Here is a 21,937-nt window from a genome sequence, read left to right on the forward strand (position 1 = left end):
TTTGTCCAACAAATTTTCCTCTATTCATAACTTCCTAACTTTCCTATCATTGTGGAGAGTACTACCATTGTCCAAGTCACCCTGGCTCAAAACTAGGTACCATGTGTGCAATTTCACACTCTTTCTTACTCCTATATCTAATAAATTGTCAATACTATTATTTTTATCTTTAACTTCTCATAGATATCCCTTATGTCCTCCAACATTGCCACTGCTTTGTTTCAGGGCCTTATCACTTTAAATCCTCACTATTTCAGTATCCTCCTAATTTTTCTCCCAGATTCAAGTCCCCGTGCCAATCGATCCTTTCTTCAGTTGTACAACTGGTCTTTCTAAAGCACAACTATGACTATGTCACCCCCTTATTAAACAAACTCCTGTGGCTCCCTATTTCCTCCAGGATCAAATACAGAAATCATCTGTTTGGTTTTTTAAAGCTCTTCATAACTTAAAACCTTACCAGTCTTCTTGAATCTTACTTCCCTTCATAAATACTATTATCCAGTGACACTGGCTTCATTGTTATTCCATGAACAAGAAACTCCATCTATTGACTCGAGGCATTTTCATGGACTGTTCCCCCACCCCTGTTCCTGAAAACCTGTCCCTCCTCATTTCTGCCTCCTGGTTTTCCTGGCTTCCTTCAAATCTCAGCTAAAATCTCACCTTCTGTAAGAAACATTTCCCAATTCTCCTTAATCTTAGTCCCTTCTCTCTGAGGTTACCCCCAATTTACCCTGTATATATCTTGCTTGTACATAGTTGTTTCCATGTTGTTGCCCCCATTATCTATTAGCTCCTTGTGAGCAGAGATTGTCTTTGACTTTTCTTTGTAACCCCAGTACTTAGCACAGTGCCTGGGATAGAACTTAATAAATGCTCTTTGAGTAACTGACTGCATTTGAACTAAATGTAAATACAAAGTAGCAACTGGAAAGCTCAGGAAAGGTATCATGTAAATTGTGATGCTTGAACTCATATTGGAAGAAGAGATCTATTATATGAGGCAAAAAAAAAAAAAGAGGGAGTGCATTCCAAGTATGGAGATGGCAAAAAATAAAAGGGGGGGGACAATAGAGATGGAGTGCCATTTGAGAGGAACAGAGAACAGCAATTTAACTGGATTGCAGACTGAAACAAGGCTGAAAAAATAGTTTTTTTAAGAGCTTTAAACACTGAGCATGGGAGTTTCTGTTTTATCCTAAAGGCAATATGGAGCCATTGACATTTATTAAGTAGAGGAGTAATGTGTCCAAATCTTTTGACCGTATTTGACCAAAAATTTGACCATTTAAGAACATTCAGAAAGAATAGCTAGGAGGATCCTAGAAAGATGGTGGAATAGGTCAGAAAATTCCAAGTTCTCCAGATTCCCCCCCCCCCCAAATGAGACAAAATAGTGCCTGAGGGTGAACACTGAGCATTAAAGACAAACAATATTTGAGTCAGAACAATGGTCCTCCTGGGACAATTGCAAAAGATCTAAAGAGAAATCCCAGGACTGAGATTTGAGCCCTGTGAAGAGTAAACACCTCTAGGCTGGTTCTGCCAAAAAAAGTGGTGAGCCCTGAGGCTAGGTGAGTTGGAAGGTGACCTCAGCCTCAGCTACAGGAACTTTTACCTTCCAGACAGTGTGGGGAGCTGGATGTCTGAGTTAGGGAAGATTGAGGGAACCTCTGCTAATAAGGAATTCCAGCCCCAGCTGTTCTGTCCTGGGCATGAAGGAACCAGCACATGCCCAGTAAGTACTGAAGCACTGAGGCAGGAATGCCACTGGCTATGGGCACTGACAAGAGGGCAGAATTCTTGGTTTCAGTTCCAAGCTAGAGGGGAGAACTGGAGGATCTGATGCCAGAGGCACCATCCCACACCGCAGCACTAGAAGTGGTTACAAAAAAATAAGCTGCTACGTATAAAAAAAAAAAAAAAATGAGCAGGCCAAGGAGAAAGAATCCAACCATAGAAAGTTACTATGGGAATAGAGAAGTCTAGTGTTTGTCTTCAGAGGAGGATATTGAAGCAAAAATAAAGCCTCTGCTATCCCAAAGAATAATGTTAGTCACCTGCCCAAAAAGAATTCATAGAAGATTTTCATAAAAGACTTTAAAAATCCAATGAGATTGAGAAAAACATTTTAAAGAAATAAGAACAAACCAAAAGAAAAAAGAAAAAACAAGGAGATTATAAAAAGAAGTCAAATAACTAGAAAAGGAGATCTGAAATCTTAAGGAAGAAAATGACTCCTTGAAAATTAGAATTGGGCATGTGTCTTATTTGGTGTCTTTTTTATATGGGATAGCTCTCTGCCTTTTTGTATGAGAAAATGCACAACATATGTCCAAGATTCTTATTAGTAGTTGGATAAGTCATAAGAAAGATTGGGGTAGACCTGAGTGTGATGTTACTTTAAAAAGTAAAACTGTTCAGGAATGGGTAAAAAGAGTCATTATTTTATACAAATGAGGTCCGAAAGGAAGAGCTAGCACAGAGGAATTAGATGGGGGAGGAGGGCCCACTTTCATCAAGAATGTGTTTAAAGACAATAGAAGGGTATAAAAGTCTTCTAAATTCAGAAAGAAATAAAAGACTCCTTGGTCTTTAGTCTCCTTAGTCCTTAGAAGGAGGGGGAGGATAAAGGAGAGATTTCTAGAGGGGAGGGTGAGGGATTAGGATAAAGGGGAGTAATACAAAGGTGTTTAGATTATTGAAGGTGGGAGGATAAGGGAGGGATCCTCGGAGTGGGGATAGGTTAAGTAACAGGAAGGCAAGGGAGAGGGTAAAAGTAAAGTAGAGGAGTCAGGAGGGATAGGAAATAAACATAAAATAAAGATTAGAAGTAGAATTTATTAGGGGACAAAAGCAGGAATAGTAATCATGATCTCAGACAAAATTAAAGCTAAAATAGATTTAATCATGAGAAAAATAGAGAAATTATACTATATATCAGCCATATCAATCAATACTGTTTAAGATTATTTAAAATAACTAGACAGTGTAAGGATGGAATATTGCTATGGTATAAGAAATGACAAGTTGGGTGGACTTAGAAAAATACGGAAAGACTTGGACTTATGAAGGAAGAGATTATCTACCCTCAGAGAAACAGAGGACAAGTAAGTATTGTGCAGTCTTGCATAGAGGCATACAAATGTATATGTCTATATATGAGTATGATTAAAGATATCTAATTGTGTGTATATTTATGCATGTATATGTACATATATATCTTTGTGTATATGTGTATGTATGTGTGTTTGTTTGTATGTGTATATGTATGTATACATGTATGCATGTATTATGTGTATATGTGTGTGTGTATGCATGCTTAATTGTACCTTCTTGGGGAAAGGATGGGGTGGGGGAGGAAAAAGAACTAAGTTAAACAAAAGCAGAGAACAAAAGAATGAAAGAAAACTTACAAGGAAGCAAAGAAAATATGGACAGCTCTGAATAAAAAGTGTATTATTTATTATATAGGCTTTCTTGAAATGTGAATTTATTCCTGTATATTTTGAATCCTCTCTTAAGTTCTGCTATGCACATGGCAATGACTTTTTCTTTTTTTATTTTGTATTTAAGTTGTAATATTTACATTTATGATATATTACTTTTTTTCTTAAGAAAAAAGAATATTTAGGACTAAAAGATACCCTCAATTTTCCTAAAATTGCTGATTCCTCCATGCTCTCAGTTTACATAAAGTCATACAGATGATAGAAAAGATATAGCCTTTAACTCAGATAACTCACTGGTTATAAGTGTGTAGCATGATATGTGTGTACTATAGCAAAGCACTTACAGACTTCACAGTCAAAGAACCAAGGAGTATAATTGGCCTGTAGTATGATTAACCAAAGGTTAACATATCCAGTTGTATGGTCATTGTCAAATCAATTGTTTTTTACAAGAATGGGAAAGTCTGTCCCTTCTACCTTTAGGAGTTTGGACTTGGTTTTACAGTATGATATAATGGGGAAAATAAACAAACAAACAAACAAAAAACAAAACCTGGATTTGGAGTCTGATCACCTGGGTTTGAATTGTGGTTATTTTCTCTGGTCTTTAATTACCCTATTGGACAAATGAAGAATTTGGACTAAGTAATATCTAAGTCTTTGCTTCAGCTATAAATTATATAATTCAATAGTAAGAACAAGATCTTTCTATTGGTCTTCTAGGAATTTTGCTTATTTTACTTTCTGTTAACTGTATTTCTTTTTTTTCTTTTTTTAAATTTTTTATTGATTTATTTTGATTCATCAATAATCACTTCCATATGCTTTTGAGTTGAAAATTTTTCTCCCCCTTCCTCCCCACCACCTTACCCAAGACGGTGCATAATCTGATGTAGGCTATACATTTACATTCCTATTAAACATATTTTCACATTAGTGATGTTGTAAGTAAAAATTAGAACCAATAGGAGGAACCATCAGAAAGAGGAAACAAAACTCAACTGAAGAGAAAATAAAATAGCAATTCAACTTCCATAGTTCTTTCTTTGAATGTGGGTAGCATTTTCCATCACGAGGCCTTTGGAGATGTTTTAGATCCTTGTGTTGCTGGGAAGGGTTAAGTTTATCAATATTAGTTATCGCACAACGTGGCTGTTCCTGAGTACAACGTTCTCTTGGTTCTGCTCACTTCACTCAGTATCGGACCATGCAAGTGTTTCCTGGTTTTTGTGAAGTCAGCCTGTTCGTCATTTCTTAGAGCACAATAGTATTCCATTACATTCATATACCACAACTTGCTCAGCCACTTACCAATTGATGGGCATCCTCTCAATTTCCAATTCTTTTGCCACCACAAAAAGAGCTGCTATGAATATTTTTGTACATGTGGGTCCTTTTCCCATTTGTATGATCTCTTTGGGATATAGCCCTAGAGGTGCTATTGCTGGGTCAAAGGGTATGCACATTTTTATAACCCTTTGGGTATAGTTCCAAATTGCTCTCCAAAATAGTTGTATCATTTCACAACTCCACCAACAATGCATTAGTGTTCCAATTTTTCCACATCTTCTCCAACATTTATCATTTTCTTGTTTTGTCATGTTGGCCAATCTGATAGGTATGATGTGGTACCTCAGAGTTGTTTTGATTTGCATTTCTCTAATCAATAGTGATTTAGAGCATTTATTTATATGACTAGAGATGGCTTTAATTTCTTCATCTGAGAACTGCCTATTCATATCCTTTGACCATTTAGCAATTGGGGAATGGCTGGTATTCTTATAAATTTGACTTAATTCTCTATATATTTTAGAAATGAGGCCCTTATCACAAAGAGTGGTTGCAAAAATTCTTTCCCAATTTTCTACCTTCCTTCTAATCTTAGTTGCATTGGCTTTGTTTGTGCAAAAACTTTTCAATTTAATGTCATCAAAGTAATCCATTTTGCTTTTTGTAATGTTCTCTATCTCCTGTTTAGTCATGAATTCTTCCGTTTTCCGTAGATCTGATAGGTAAACTACTCCTTGCTCTCCCAGTTTGCTTATAGTATCAGCTTTTATATCTAAATCATGAACCCAATTTGACTTTATTTTGGTAAAAGGTGTGAGATTTTGGTCTATGCCTAGTTTCTGTCATACTCTTCCAGTTTTCCCAGCAGTTTTAATCAAACAGTGGGTTCTTATCCCAGAAGCTGGGGTCTTTGGGTTTATCAAATAATAGATTACTATAGTCATTGACTACTGTGTCTTGCATATTTAACCTATTCCACTGATCCACCACTCTATTTCTTAGCCAGTACCAAGCAGTTTTGATGATTGCTGCTTTATAATACAATTTAAGATCGGGAATGACTAGGCCACCTTCCCCTGCATTTCTTTTTCATTAGTTCCCTTGATATTCTGGACCTTTTGTTCTCTCACATGAATCTTGTTATTATTTTTTCTAATTCTATAAAATAATTTTTTGGTAGTTTGATTGGTACGGCACTGAATAAGTAAATTAGCTTAGGTAGAATTGTCATTTTTATTATATTAGCTCAGCCTACCCATGAGTAACTGATTTTTTCCAGTTATTTAGATCTTACTTTATTTGTGTGGAAAGTGTTTTGTAATTGTGTTCATAGAGTTCCTGGGTTTGTTTTGGGAGGTAGACTCCTAAATATTTTATAATGTCTATAGTAAGTGTTAACTGTATTTCTTGTGCCCAGTTCTGTGTTCTTAGTTATTCAGACAACACAAAATTAATCATTGTTTATGTCAACACAGATAAAATTCAAGAAGAAATTGAACAAGTGATTGGACAACACAGAATTCCTTCCATTAAAGACAAACTGAAGATGCCCTACACGGAGGCTGTGCTTCATGAGATACAGAGATACCTTAATATTTCTCGTTTCAGTTTGCCCCAGAAGTAACCCGTGACACCCAACTCCATCAATACTTCATACCTAAGCTAAGAAAGAGGGAGAAGACAGAAATGTGATATGAATAAATGCTCTAGATTACCATTGATTAGAGAAATCCAAAATAAAGTAACTCTGAGGTAATCCCTCACACCTATCAGACTGGATAATATGACTAACAAGGAAAATGATAAATGTTGGTGGGAATGTGGGGAAACTGGTTCAATGATGCACTGCTAGGTCTATATCCCAAAGAAATAAAAAAATGGAAAATAACTTATTCAACCAAAAATATTTATAGTAGCTCTTTTTGCAGTGGCTAAGAATTAGAAATTGAGATGATGCCCATCAATTGGGAAATAGCTGTACTTCTGGATAACACTGTTTCTTTACAACTCTTGAGTTGCTAAAATAGTGTTAGATTCTTTTTAACATCAGCTTTAAGCCAGAATTCTACAGATCTTCCCAGGCCTGTTCTTTTAGCATAGTACTGAAGCAATGTGACCCTGTTTCAGTGATAATCATTTCCTTTACCCCTAGAACATTTCAAGCTATTCAGGTCTTACTCTATAAAAACTGAGATTTTCCCTGTCGAGTCATAGGCAGGAGTAAAGAACAAGTTAGTCAAGGTTTTGAAAGAGTTCACCTCTAACAAGTTGTAGATGTAGTAGAGGACAAGGAAGACTTTCCTCTTTTACCTGGAGCAGAAGATCCTCCTTTCTGCCAATCAGCTTTTTTAAACTATAAGGCTTTTCTCCAATCAAATCAGCTCCCCACTATGACAGGAGAACTTCTAACCATCTAGCCTCAGCTTCTGTCAACCTCTCAGCTCTTTTAGATTCTCAATTCTACTTTCCTGTGGTCTGCTTTCCAATGTCTTGGCTTCTGTGAGCAATTTTCTTGTCAATTTTTCTGCTGTCCCTCCTTGCCTACCTTATTCAGTCATAGACTCGTAGCATCTTCCATTTCCCGTCAATTGGGCAATAGTTGAAGAAATTGTTGCATGTGATTGTAATGGAATGTTATTGTGCTATAAGCAATGACAAGCAGGATGATTTCAGAAAAAAACTTTGAAACACTTACATGAAATAACAAAAAGTCAAGTGAGCAGAACCAGGAGAATATTATACCCAGTTATAGCAACATTGTATGGTGAAGAACTGTGAATAACTTTAGCTATTCTCAGCAACACAGGGATCCAAGAAAATCTCAAAGGATTCTTGATAAAAAATGCTGTCTCCAGAGAAAGAACTGATGTTTTTCAAATACAGACTGAAGCATATTATTTTTAACTTATTTCTTCCTTTGTTTCCTTTCTTCCTTCCTTCCTTCTTTCCTTCTTCCTTTCTCTGAGTTTTCTTGCACCAAATGACTAATACAGAAATGTTTTAGGTGATTACACATGTATAACCTATATCAGATTGCTTACCACCTCAGGGAGGAAAGAGGGAGAAAACAGAAGGAGGAATAGATTTTGGAACTCAAAACTTAGAAAACAGAATGTACTGTGAAATTATTTTATGTGTAATTGGGGTAAACATTAAAATCTGGGGTGAGTTATCAAAATTTTCTCTCTTCTCGGAAAGCTTAAAGAACTTGCTTAGTCAATAAGCATGTGCTATGTGCAAAGCACTATGCTTAGCATTGTACCAATACATTAATCCAATCACTATTGTTTCTTTTTTTCAGGGTACAAGAGTGTTGCCATTGCTCTCCTCTGCTTTATTTGACCCAGAAAAATTCCCCAACCCACATCAATTTGACCCAGGCCACTTCCTACATGAGGATGGCGGTTTTAAGAAGAGTGACTACTTTGTGGCTTTTTCTATGGGTAAATTTTCTTTTTCATCTTTACCTCTAAATTGGAAAAGAATACACCTCAAAAACTTCTTCCCCATATAGCTGTTCCTATTAATGGATTGAGAGTAGTCATTTCTGGCTTCTTTCTATATCTCTCAGCGATGGTCACATGATTCAGTTTTGTTTCTGTAACCAACATGACTGGGTATTATCTCTGAACAGTTCAGCAAGCTAGCTTAGCCTCTCAGAGTACCTCTTGCCTCCTTTCTTTTGTCTTTATTTGTATCCCTATCTCTAAGAATAGGGCTGACACAGAATAGGTGCTGAATAAATGCTTATTGAGTGACTAACTCACATCACACTATGGAAATTAGAGTACATGGGTGGGAAGAGTGAACAGTTGTACAAGATTTATTCATGCCTATGCCTAATGAGCATAATTGAGCTGGGTTTAACTGAGGCAGGTTTCCTTCCACTTTCTCTCATTACACCCATCTTGACATGTTTATCAGAGGGTCATCCTGGATTATTCATCTGTTCATTCATTCATTCATTCATTCCAATAACAAATATAGTGCAAACCATCCTTGTGTTTAAAACTGTAAGGTACAAAATAGTTACTTTTTTGTAGTAGTAGAAGAAATTTCTTTACTTGGGAAATCCTTATACTGATAAAATCATAGATGAGGACGAAAAAATAAAAAGAAGTCATTCTGTATGGCAAAATAAAGATACTCAAAGATAAATGAGACATAATTTGTAACTTCCAGGAAGTTATAAAAAAAATTGAGTACGGGAAAGAAAATATGAGCATAAATAATTATATTTCAAAAAGAGAACAGCATGAATGCATGAAGGCTGTATCAATAATAGTTAATAATATAATATTTATTTAATGTATGTGCTTTAAAATTTTAAAGTGCTATATCTCATTTATCTCAATTGATCCTGACAACAACCCTGGAAAATAGATGACAAAAATATCTCCATTTTACAGATGGGAAAACTGAGACTGAAAGAGGTTAAGTGACTTGTGCCAAGTCACATAACTAGAAAGGGCCTGATGTCAAATTGGATAACAATGTTTCCATGGTTCCAATTCTAGCACTCTGTTTCACTGTGCCACTATACTTCCTAAATAAGTACTAACAAAGTACTATTACATTGGGGTGGAGGGGAGGTGTCTCAGATAAGATTTTTGGAAATGGTGGTATAACAATGGATTTTTTCGTGAAGGTCATTGAAGAGAATCCTGTTCTCTTTCAGGAAAACGGGCCTGTTTAGGAGAGGGCCTGGCTAAGATGGAATTGTTTTTATTGCTGGTCACCATTCTGCAAAACTTTACCCTTAAGGGTATCATTGATTCAAAGGAAATTAACATCAAGCCATATTTTAATGGAATTCACACTTCTATTCCAAAGTTCCAACTCTGTTTTTTTCCCTGCAAGTCACACTTCAAATCCACCCTATTGCTTTCTCAACCAGATCCTAATTCTCTTATATTTTGAAACTAGCCAACTCTACTGAAGAGAAATGCAATATTTATCATTGTCTTTTAACAGCTTCCAATTCTTCTACACAAGCTCAATGAAAAGCAATAGATTAAAAATCTCCTTCATGTCAGGGAGTAGTATTATAGAATGGCATGAAGACACCCTGATCATCTTCAGGCTTTAAACCTCACTGCATGTTTAGAAACTTTTAGTTCAATAAAGGCTGATACGTTTATTCACATTGGACTTCACTGTGCACCATGATGTATTTTTTAAAGAATGTTATCTTGATGTTAAAAGGAGAAGATGGTTTGAGACTGAAGAAACATGGCATGAAAAATTCTGAGATAAGTATCAGTTAGAGTCCAGTAGCAAACTGGCATTTCAAAACAGAGATGACAGCAATAACTACTAATAATTTGACTCAATACTAAGAATATGCAAAGGGGATTGTTAAGTCAAAACATAGCCCAAGCAATCATCCTGAGGGTGGGGAGGTATAAAATTTGATTTTTACAAGGGAAACACTGAGTAAAATTTTATCTCCTTTAAGGAATATAGGCCTTTCTGGGAGAGGGAATGTCTAAGATGGAATTGTTTTTTATCCTCGTCATCATTCTGCAAAACGTTATCCTCAAGTTTATCATGCTGAATTGGGATTATCAATGTTCCCAGACTACTGAGCAATTTAGAAAACATAACAGTGGATTCCATTGAAACTCCCCCAAGTCAGTGTGAGTCTTGCCACACAGCACTTGTGTCTAGTCAGTCAATGACAATGACTTTCTTCTGAAAGTCTGAGCCATTAATGAAGTTAAATTTGACTCTGATATTGCACTTCAGAGACATATGAAGCCCTATTTTTATAAGCCAATGGTCAACCATAAGTGTCTATGATGCCAATTATTCTGCACTGGGTGATTTAGGATTGGCCTAGAATTGAATAGGAATTAACTTCTGACTTTTCAACATCAGGCAGATGGGAATTTCAGGAACATCAAAACTTGTAACCAAAAGAAGGAAAATATTTTTTTGAGGGCATCTATGTTATGCTGGGTAAATCACTTAATCCATTAGCCATAGCATACCCTGAAATGTACTCTAGTTTGAGAGGGTATAGAAGTAGAAATACCAAATTGTGTTTATGGGGTCATGAACAATTTCTTTTTTTTATAGCATATCCTTTGTGTAGGGAAGTAAAAGGAGACAAAATACATGAGATACTAATGTCAACTTACAAGATATGAAAATAAGGGCTTAATATTTGAAAAGTCAAGGAAATATTGATAAATCTGTCTGGCATCCTAAGAAGTTATTAGGTTATGTTAAGTTACTAGTTATATATAGGACTCATTAGAATTTGTCAGGAGGAATGACTGCTCATTGATATTATGTCTGTTTAAAGATCTCTAAGGAGAATGTGGTATGAGAGTCCTGAATCAGGCCTGGCTTTCACATGAACACAGCTTATGGCATAGGCCCCAACGAAGAAAACATTTCACCTAATTACTCCTTTAGATGCTACACAGTATGAAACATTGTACAGTTTTCCAAATGTCTGCCACAGAGAATGGAGAATCTTTTTCACAGATCATTATAGATTCAGGGTGAAACTTGCTTGAATGGGAATTGGTTGCCCTCATTGTGCCCTTTCTACTTATAGAATATTCTCAGAGTATAGATACTATGATAACTATTTTGATTCAAAGCTATATCTGCTTTTGTGTTTAACTGAGGAAGGAACTCAAAAGTTCTGAACCATCATCTTCTCAAGTTTCCTACTATAGGTACATGGAGAAGTAAAAATTATGAACCCCAAATTTTAAATATTTATATTGTTCAAATAAAATATGTTTATATATCAACAAGCATTTGTTTCAAATTACATTAATTTTTGTGGAATTGAATGACATGTTCTTCCAGGTTCCTTCCAATTCCAAATCTATGATCCTAGAAACCCAACCACTTTCTCCCCCTCAATGGCCATCCAGTTGCCCCTTGAAGACCACTAGTTATAGGGAAATCACTATGTCCAAATGGAGTTGTTTCCATTTTTGGAAATTTTAGTAAGGAAAAATTTCCTTATACCTATTATGAATGGTATAGAAATATTTCTATAAGTGGGTAGATTATGAAATGTTATGTAAAATTAAATCCAGTGATGGTGTTTGTCTCTTGTTCTTGAAGATGACCAAAATGACATAATTGGGGTTCAGATACAGTGTATCTGACCATGGAGGATCAGACCATTATGAGCTTGGAAGGTTCCACCACAGGTTAGGCACAAATAGCTCATGTGAACATTAGGAATGGAGATGGCTCCAAATTTGCACATCTCATGTTTCTTTTGAGCAATTGCAATTCTGCTTTGTTCATAGAGTACAGAACCGTCTTTGATGAGGACATGCTATGGATAGTGCTGGTATCTCCCATGCCTCACAATTGATTCCAAAGCTCTTCAGAGACACTTTAAGAGTGACTTTGTATTGCTTCTGTGTGAGCACTTGCATTTGGTGAGTTGTCTTAAAACACCCTTTTAGGCAAACATATGTTTGACAACTGAAAAATTTGGCCAATCCATTGGAGTTGTGCTCTCTGCAGTAGACTGAGTGCTTGGCAGTTCAGCTTGAGAAAAGACCTCAATATCCAGTACCTTATCTTGCCAGGTGATCTTTCTAAGAAAAATATTTATTTATTTCTTTATTTATTTTTAGTTTTCAACATTCACTTTTATAAGATTTTAAGTTCCAAAATTTCTCCCGTCCCTCCCCTCCTCTTTCCCCAAGACAGCCTGCAATCTGATATGGGCTATACATGTACAATCATATTACACATATTTCCACATTAGTCGTGTTGTGAAAAGAGATCAGAACAGAAGGGAAAAACCATGAGAAAGAAAAAAAGGAAAATATAGTATGCTTCGATCTGCATTCAGACTCATAGTTCTTTCTCTGGATGTGGATAATGTTTCCATCATGAGTCTTTTGGAATTGTTTTAGATCCTTTCATTGCTGAGAAGAGCTAAGTCTATCAAAGTTAGTCATCACACAATGTTGCTGTTACTGTGGACAATGTTCTCCTGGTTCTACTCACTTCACTCACCATCAAGTTCATGTAAGTCTTCCCAGGTTTTTCTGACATCTGCCTGCTTATCATTTCTATGGAGCAATGGTATTCCATTATATTCATATACCGTGACTTGTTTAGCCATTCCCCAGTTGATAGGCATCCTTCAGTTTCCAATTCTTTGCCACCACAAAAGGAGCTGCTATAAATATTTTTTGTCCATGTGGGTCCTTTTCCGTTTTTAATGATCTTTTTGGGATAAAGACCTAGTTCTGATACTGCTAGATCAAAGGGTACATATAATTTTAAAGCCCTTTAAGTGTAGTACAAATTGCTCTCCAGAATGGTTGGATCAGTTCACAACTATACCAACAATGCATTAGCATTCTAATTTTCCCACATCTTCTCCAACATTTATCATTTTCCTGTTTCGTCATATCAGCCAATCTGATAGGTGTGATATGGTATCTCAGAATTGTTTTAATTTGCATTTCTCTAATCAATAGTGATTTAGAGTATTTTTTCACATGAATTTAGATAACTTTAATTTCTTCATCTGAAATCTGCCTGTTCATATCCTTTGACCAATTATCAATTGGAGAATGACTTACATTCTTATATATTTGACTCCATTCTCCATATATTAGAGAAATGAGGCCTTTATCAGAGATTTTGGCTGTAAAAATTCTTAGGTCCTCCTTTTTGAAGTCAGAACCAAATGAGAAATGTTATCAATGTTTCTTCTTGCATACAGTTATTTATTTGTAAGGTATATCAGCACCCATCAGATGCCACATAACCCTGTGCTGAACCAAACAACCAATCACCAAGCGTTTATTAAAAACTTTCTAAACTTTATGCATTATGCTAAGAAAAAATAAGAACAAATAATAGTCCTTAACCACCTGGATCTTATAATGGGGAAGACAAACATACAAACAAATAGATACACTAGATTAGCCATACCCAGAGCACACAATATATTACTTACCACAAGTACCTTGAAATTACTCTCTCATAAATGCAAATACACTGACTGAGAAAAATCCACTAATTGATCAACAAGCATTTATTAAGTATTTATTTTATGAAAAGAACAATGGCCTTTTTGACAAATTATATGTGGAACAGTCACACTGAGGAAATATGACATATCTACGTGAGAGTATCAACAGACAGGGAACATGTATGACAAGGGAACCACATGTATGTACACCTCATGCCTCTAACAAGGCAAAGTTATTGGTGTATTCTACAGATGTCAACTTACTGCTTTCAGCTGGACCCACTCCCCACCATGTGATGTTTTCTGCTTCTCTAGCACTCAAGTGTTCTTCAATCCAGCTGGTCATTAACTGTGAATTTTTAAAGGGCTATCTACTACCCTATATAACCTATGGGAGCTGCAGTTACAACTCTTTTAGCTACCTTCACCATCTACTAGTAGGGTCTGGGGTTAATATGCCTTTTTCAGCAGAAGAGAAACTATAGCTCCTTCAGACTTCACTTGTGCCTCAGCTTTGGTTCTGCTCTGAGGTCAAGTCCACCTATAATCCAGTCTTCCACCTAGTGGAGGTAAGAATCTTAGTAAACCTCTTCCATCCAGAGAGGACTACAAACTCTCTTCAGCTGGCATTTTCTTTTTTTTGTTTGTTTGTTTTTGGCGAGGCAATTGGGGATAAGTGACTTGCCCAGAGTCACACAGCTAGTAAGTATCAAGTGTCTGGTCTGAGACTGGATTTGAACTCAGGTCCCCCTGACTCCAGGGCCAGTGCGCTATCCACTGTACCATCTAGCTACCCCTATTTCTCAGCTGGCATTTTCATACAGTATTTTGGCAACTTTTTTATCGTTAGTCAAGCTGTCTCAGAATATACAGACATTGAGGCTGAAACAAAGTCTTCTCTTTAAGCTTGAAGTTATTCTGTTAAATGACTCTTTGAACTTCTTTCAACTTACCTGAACTCTTCAGTGAACCGAATCACTCTTTTTAAAATTTTTCGTTTATTTTATTTTATGGAACAAAACAAGCATTTCTCCATAATATAGTATAACAAAAAAAAGATGATTGCCCATGAAACTGTTAATCTATAATGTACAACTTTTAAATATATAATAAAGTTATCATGTAAATTTCTTTTTTTCTTCCTCTCCCCCACAAATATGTGTGCATATGTGTATGCATTTATGCATGTATATATGTATGTATGTATGTATGATGTATGTAAATCATTCTATACATACTTCTGTTTGTTAGTTTTTTCCCTGAACCATTCTTAAATGCCTGATCTTCTGGTCTTATTTCTCCTTAGGTCTTTCAGTTCAATAATGGTCCAAATTGACCTCTGAGCAATATACAGCCCCGGCTTCTGGTTCTGTCCTGTGGGGTAAAATAGAACAGTTCTTGTCTCTCCTCCACATAACAGTCTATCAGATACTTGAACTTAGCTGTCATAGATGCCATGAGCCTTCTTTTCTGCAGGCAAAACATTCCCAGTTTTTCCTACCAGTCCTTATATATAATAGCATTGAGAACCTGATAATTCCAGTTGTCCTCTTCCTCAGCTTCTCAATGTTCATGTTTTTAAATGCATAAAATAAAACACACAGGATTGCAAAAGAAACATGATTCTGAGAAATGTCCCATAGGTTTCATTAGATTATTGAAGAGGCCTATGACACAAAAAAAAGGTTAATAGAAATTAATGGAGGTAGACGTGTAGCTTTCCAAAAATTAAAAAAAAAGATCTTATTTGGCCACTCTATAATTTACCGTGGAAATACAGCTTTAAAGGTATATAAAAATGAGTTTATGGACCTCAGGTTAAAAACCTATTTCCTCTATTTGTTCCACTTCAACTGACAACAGTCTAATTTTGTTCTCTCTTGCGCCTAACCTGTAGTATTGCAATAACTTTTTATGAGTTTCCTTACTTCTTCTTTGAGTGAAGATAATATTTGTAAAGTGCTCAGCACACTGCCTGAGACATGATAGGCTTTGAATAAATGCTATCCTTCCCTGGAGAGACATTCATTTCTAGCACTTTGGTCATAAAAATGATCCACTATGAAACCTTTCCAAAGTAGTTCACTGATCAATCAACAAGCATTTTAAGGAAATATATTCCATAGTAATGATATAATTTGTTTATTGTTCTGAAGAATCTTGTGAGATGTGTTGGAATTATTTTCATTTTAGGAATGCAAAAACTCACATTGAGTAACTTGCTCAAGGTTAGGTGTTCAGAGAGTTACAGAACTGAACCCAAATTTTCTCATGCAAAATCCAATGTTCCTGCCATGGTTACATAGTGTGTGTCAGGCACTGTGCTAAACCGAGTAGGATACAAAGACAAAAAATGAAACAATCTCTGATCTCAAGGAGCTTATATCCTATCAGGAGATTCAACCCATACACATTTAAATATATTCAAAAAATGTAGAAAATGAAGCACATGGAATATATTGGGGAAAGTCTGTGGCATTTATCACTGGGTGGAATAGGTAAAACACCATGAAGAAGTGACTTTTGAGGTGAGCTTTGATAGAAAACAGGGATTGTAAGGAAGGAAGGTCCATGATTGAAGGTCCTATTATCTTTGGGGCAAAGGATGAGTCATTTTTCATTGATTACAAAGATAGTCATTTTTTGGGGAAAACAGTGAGAGATTCTATGGAGAACAAAGTAGAACCAGTTCAGATTTGCCTGGGGACAGACCAGCTCATGGTCTGTCCAGCGAAAATGAATTTTCTCACATTTGAGGTTTTCATGGAGGAGATAGACCTAACTGTTAGCGATTTTGTAGAGATCCTTCCTCAGATAACGGGTTGGGCAAAATAAGACTATGGCCTACTCAAAGATTCTAGAAATCTGCCTCAGTAATTTGAGTTTGAACAAAGCTTCTCTAAAGGTCTTTTGGACTTGCTTGTTTCCTAGAGTGTAAACGAAAAGATTTAGCATGGGATCACCACAGTGCTCCCAAGCATTATCTCTCCATTGGCATCTAATTGACTAAATTGCTTTGGCATCACATAAATAAAAAAGAACTTCCATACATTACACAGAGGAAAATGAGATGGGAAGAACATGTGGGAAAAGCTTTCTGTAGTTCCCTGGCTATAGGGAGATGTGCTTTGTTTTTATCATGTTGATGTATGGTATGATACATATAGCAAGAGAGGAGAGGATAAGTATAGGAAAATAAAAGGCCAGTGATTCCACCTCATTGTCATCAGAGCATGAGACAAGAGTCAGAGGACCTAGATTGCAGAAAACAAACTGTGGCATTAGGGCCACAGAAGGATAACTCAGAAATCATTAAGGTCAGACTAAAGACAAGGATTAAATGCTAAATACAGCAGGATAAAACCATCCAGAAACAGATCCTCTTGAAGCTCATGATGCTGTAGTAATGAAGAGGGTTACAGATAAATCAATCAAGGTACAATACAGTGAGAAGCAGGAAACCTGTTGATGCCAAAAAAAATGAAGACAAAGAATTATGTGAGGCACACAGCAAAAAAGATTGTTTGTGTACCAGAGAGAAAGCTGGCCAGCACCTTGGGGACGATGGTTGCTATACAGCAACCTTCTGGAAGAGAGAGAGTGCTGACAAAATACATTGGTACTTGAAGATGGTGGTTAGTTCATGTGAGAATGACAATGACTGGATTTTCTCTCATGGAAACCAGATACGCAAAGAGGACAGCAGGGAACCTCTCCACATCAACTCCTTGGCAATATCCTAGAGGAATGGAAGCATCTTCTTTGCAAAATATAAAATATATTTCAGTGGAACGACAGAATATGTTAATTCTTCTGAAGAACCTTGTGAGGTATATTGGAATTATTTTCATTTTAGAAATGCAAAAATTCATATTGAATGACTTGCTCAAGTTTACCCATTCAGGGAGTAACAGAATTGAACCCAAAAATTTTCATGCAAAACCCAGTATTCTTTCTATGGATCCAGAATGTCTCTCAATAAATAAGATCCTGACTTTGAGCAAGAGTTACTGTATACAACAAGACCTAGGAACAAAATAATACTTTATTCTATTCCTATATAAAATATCATTAAACCAAAATCATCACAGCATCACAGCTTCTCAGCAGCTACACATTCATTGTTCGTTGAACCTTCTCCAGTCTACAGATTTCTTTACTACATAGGATCAACTTATTTATAGTTAGAAGAAGGGATCTTAGAGGTCTAGTTGAACTCAAATTGAATACCTCAAGAGGTTAAGTGACTGCCCGTGGTCCCATAAGTAGGAAGTGGCTTAGCTGGGTTGTGAAATGAAGACCTGGAACTCCAAATCCAGCACCATTCTTGTTCCTATGCTGCCTGCTTATGGTTTGCTGCTCTTCAGCTTATCTTGTTCTTAAGAAGGTCTATGGAACACTTTATCTTGTCCGATCCTTTGCTCAGGCTAGAGTAATTGACATAAAGGAAACCTCATTTGGGATTTAACAAATCTCATTCTACATCCTGGAACTTGTGTTCCATTTAGATTAAGTGACAGTGCTAATTTTCTACTTCAATTAATCGAAAAATGGGCACCATGACCTGGATCCTGACTCTTCAGTGTGCAAGTTGCTTCAATCTGCCTAAACATAGATACAGAAAAAAGATGATTTGTCAAATTTCTATTCAGACTGAAGATAACCTGGCTCAAGGAAAACAAAATGTAGACCCTCCTTCTTCTCTACTCCCCCTTTTTTCAGGTAAAGTTCAATTTCCTATTCTTAAAATATAATGAAAAAACAAAAAATGTAATTCAAATAGTTTTATATCCTCTCTTATCAATTGTTTTTGTTGCTGTTCAGTTGTTTTTCAGTCGCCTCTGACTCTGCATGACCCCATTTGGCGTTTTCTTGTTAAAGATAATGAATGGTTTGCCCTTTCCTTCTCCAGCTCATTTTACAGATGAGGGTCTGAGGTATACAGGATTAAGTGACTTGACCAGATTCACACAGTTAGTAAATGTCTGAGGCTGGATTTGAACTCAGGAATAAGAGTTTTATGACTCTAGGCCTGGTGCTCTATCCACTGGAACACCTAGCCAGCTAGTCACTTTTATCATTATGCTGATTTTAAATTCACTATATAATACAAATTAGAATATATAATGATACATAATACAAATTCATATTATAATATCATTATACTGATATTAAACTGGAAATGTGTTGTGTTAGGACAGTATGATGGAAAATAAATTGGTTTAGGCTGCAACCTCTGAACTTGCTGCCTAATCCATCCTGATCCATCATACCACTCTAATTTGCCACTGAAGTCATAGGTTAGACCTAGATCATAGGTGCTTTTTGACTCTTTAATATAGAGAGATGGGAGCAGTACAAGAACAAGTTAGACTGAGAGAGAGGGAAGGTCCTCACACAGAGGCAGGTCCCAGGAGTTAGAGCTTCATGCTATCGTTTCTTTGATCTTCCACCAAATCAAGTACCTTTCCTGTGCTGGGAGATATGGAAAAGGAGCGAACCCTTGCATTTGAGATGTCCCTATACTTACTTGTCTGAGAGTAACATGCAATACATCTTCTCAACAACAAAGACTAATGATGGCCAATTTTTTTCAGTCATTCCTACATAGCCAGGGCAATTTACAGTTGATGGAAAGACCAAAATCACAGGGTTTTAATCACATTTAAGCCTTAGGTTTTGTTCCAAAGATAGCTCAAATAAACTATTAAAGATCTTGGAGTTTTAATGGGAAAGACTAGCTTCCCTCCCCCACATTTGGAATGTCCCTTCTCCCCCACTCCATATATACTTAGAGCAATACCCAGCCTCACTTGCTCAGAACTAAGGAGAAGACCTCAAGTGTTGTATATGTCTCAAAGGGAGATTATGCCTCTCCTAGTTCAATTGTTTTCTTTCTCTTTTCCATGATTTCTCCAATCAAATTATTTTCTCTAATCTTATGCCCTACTTTTCCAGAATTACATTCTCAAGCCATTGATTTGAGATGTGTCCTTTTCTACTAGAAATCAATGGCCTATGGGACATGTCTCCCTCTAATCTATTCATTGTAGTGAGGCTGAAAATATTAGGGCCATTGGATAAATTCAAAATATGCAGAGAAGTAACGATGTTAAATAAGAACAAAGAATAGAAGAACCAAAAATCAGTGGAGATTTCTTTTACATGACTAATTGGTCTCTTTTGTAGAAACTGGCAATTGAAATAACAAGATTTTGTTATTCTTTCATCTTTTAGTAGTTTGAGGGTTTATTTAACACAAATAAATATGTGCAAAGCTTTTTATTCATTTTCTTCAATCCTCAGTTTAGTATTTGGGTCGGTGATCTTGATGGCTAGCTGTGCTGCTCTCTTAACAATGGCTTTCTGATTCTCAGAGGAAGCATTGTGAGCAGTCTCAGCAAATTCAGATTTAATGCCCATCAGGAGCACTTCTAGTTCCTTGACACTGTGCACCAAAAACTTCCTGAATCCACTCGGTAGCATGTGTTTTGTCTTATTGCTTCCATAACCAATATCAGGCAACAAGATCTGGCCCTTGAATTGTCTTCACACTCTGTTGTCAGTACCTCTTGGTTTATGCCAGTTTCTCTTGATCATGACATATCTGTCTGACTGGTGTCAGATGAACTTTTTGGTCTTCTTCTAGACAATTTTAGGCTTCACGAGGGGTCGGAGGGCAGGCATGGTGCTGGCAAAGAAACAGCAGCCTTCCCACAGGAAGCACAGAGAGAAAAGCTCCTTTGGTGTTTAATGTTGTATTGGCTTTCAGAGCCAAGATGGCAGAGTAAAGGCAGGGACTCAACTGAGCTGTTTCAAATTCCCTTCCAAATAACTATAAAATAATGCTTCAATAAAAATGAGGTTGGATTTGAACTCAGGTCTTCCTGACTCCAGGCTTAGCATTCTATCCTTTGTGCCAACTAGCTGCCCAATAAAGTACCATTTTGACCTTAAAAACTAGTGCTTCCAGGGGCAGCTAGGTGGCTCGGTGGATAGAGCATTGGCCCTGGAGGATTCAGGAAGACCTGAGTTTGAATCTGGCCTCAGACACATAACACTTACTATCTGTGTGACCCTAGGAAAGTCCCTTAATCCCATTGCCCAGCCAAAAACAAACAAACAAAAATAAATAAATAAATAAACTGGTGCTTCCAACTACTTTTCTTGGTGGGCAATGGCTTAAATAAAACCAACTAGCACTAGCAAACCAAATATTACTGACCTTTACCCTTTGAACCTTGCTTATTGTCATTTTCAAGCTACTTTAAGGTCATTTCTATCATCCAGTTGCTTATTCACTTCTCTGTCATCATAGTCCCTAGATATCTCCAGCTTTATCCAGTCTTCCTTTTTCAATAAATAGCTGATCTCTCCCTATGTTGTACTATCTTTGTCAAAACCTTAGTCAGCTCTTACTTTGCCTATAGATGTCTGACAGTGGACAGTTACAAATGTATCTGTGATACTACAGTCCTAATCAGTGCAAAGGAGAGGGAAAAAGTGAAAGGAAATGGTGGTTATTGAAGCAGAAAATGGCAAACGTCCCCCATGCCAGATTAATGCACTGCCTTAAGGAAGGAAAGGAAACCTTGAATGACACTTTCCATTGTTATTACTGTCCTTTGACCCTTTGCTTTTTAAGAGTCTGTGAAGCAGCTATTAGAATATCATCTCCCAGAATCCATTTGATTTTTTTTCTTACACTGATTGAATGTATATCAAATGATATAAAATGTACTAAGGATGTTTTTGGAAACATGATCTTGAAAATCAATTTGTCTTTCAGTTTGCAAATTTTTTCCATGTATATAAAATTTTAATAATGGAAAATGCTGTTATTACTCTACAAATTATTGCTATTATTCCTAGTTCTGACTTCAAGGGTCATGGAAAGCAAATCTAATCTCTTTTCAATATTTTAGCTCTTTAAGTATTTGAAGGAAGTGGTCATAACCTCCCTAAACTTTAGGCAAACATCTCTAGTTCCATGAACTGATCCTTACCTAGCAACCTCAAGTACCCTCACCACCTTGTTCACTACTATCTGAAAACTTTCTAGTTTATTTTTGGTCTTTTTAAAATGTAGAGGTAATAATTTAATGATATGCTCTACATCAGGGGTTCTTAACAATTTTCTGTATGTGTCATAGACACTTATAGCAGTCTGGAGAAGCTTATGGAACCTTTTTTTTTGTAGGTCAAAATGGATAAA

General features: G+C 36.4%; 2 pseudogenes; one reads left to right on the plus strand and one right to left on the minus strand.

The window, feature by feature from the left end:
• Positions 1-9,866, plus strand: part of LOC114028499 — a 39,582-nt pseudogene extending 29,716 nt beyond the window's left edge.
• Positions 9,867-20,004: 10,138 nt separating this feature from the next.
• Positions 20,005-20,409, minus strand: LOC114028436 (annotated as a pseudogene).
• Between the last annotated feature and the right edge of the window lie 1,528 nt (positions 20,410-21,937).

The sequence above is a fragment of the Vombatus ursinus genome, unplaced genomic scaffold, assembly GCF_900497805.2.
Source record: "Vombatus ursinus unplaced genomic scaffold, bare-nosed wombat genome assembly UNPS02004915.1, whole genome shotgun sequence".
Classification (NCBI taxonomy): domain Eukaryota; kingdom Metazoa; phylum Chordata; class Mammalia; order Diprotodontia; family Vombatidae; genus Vombatus; species Vombatus ursinus.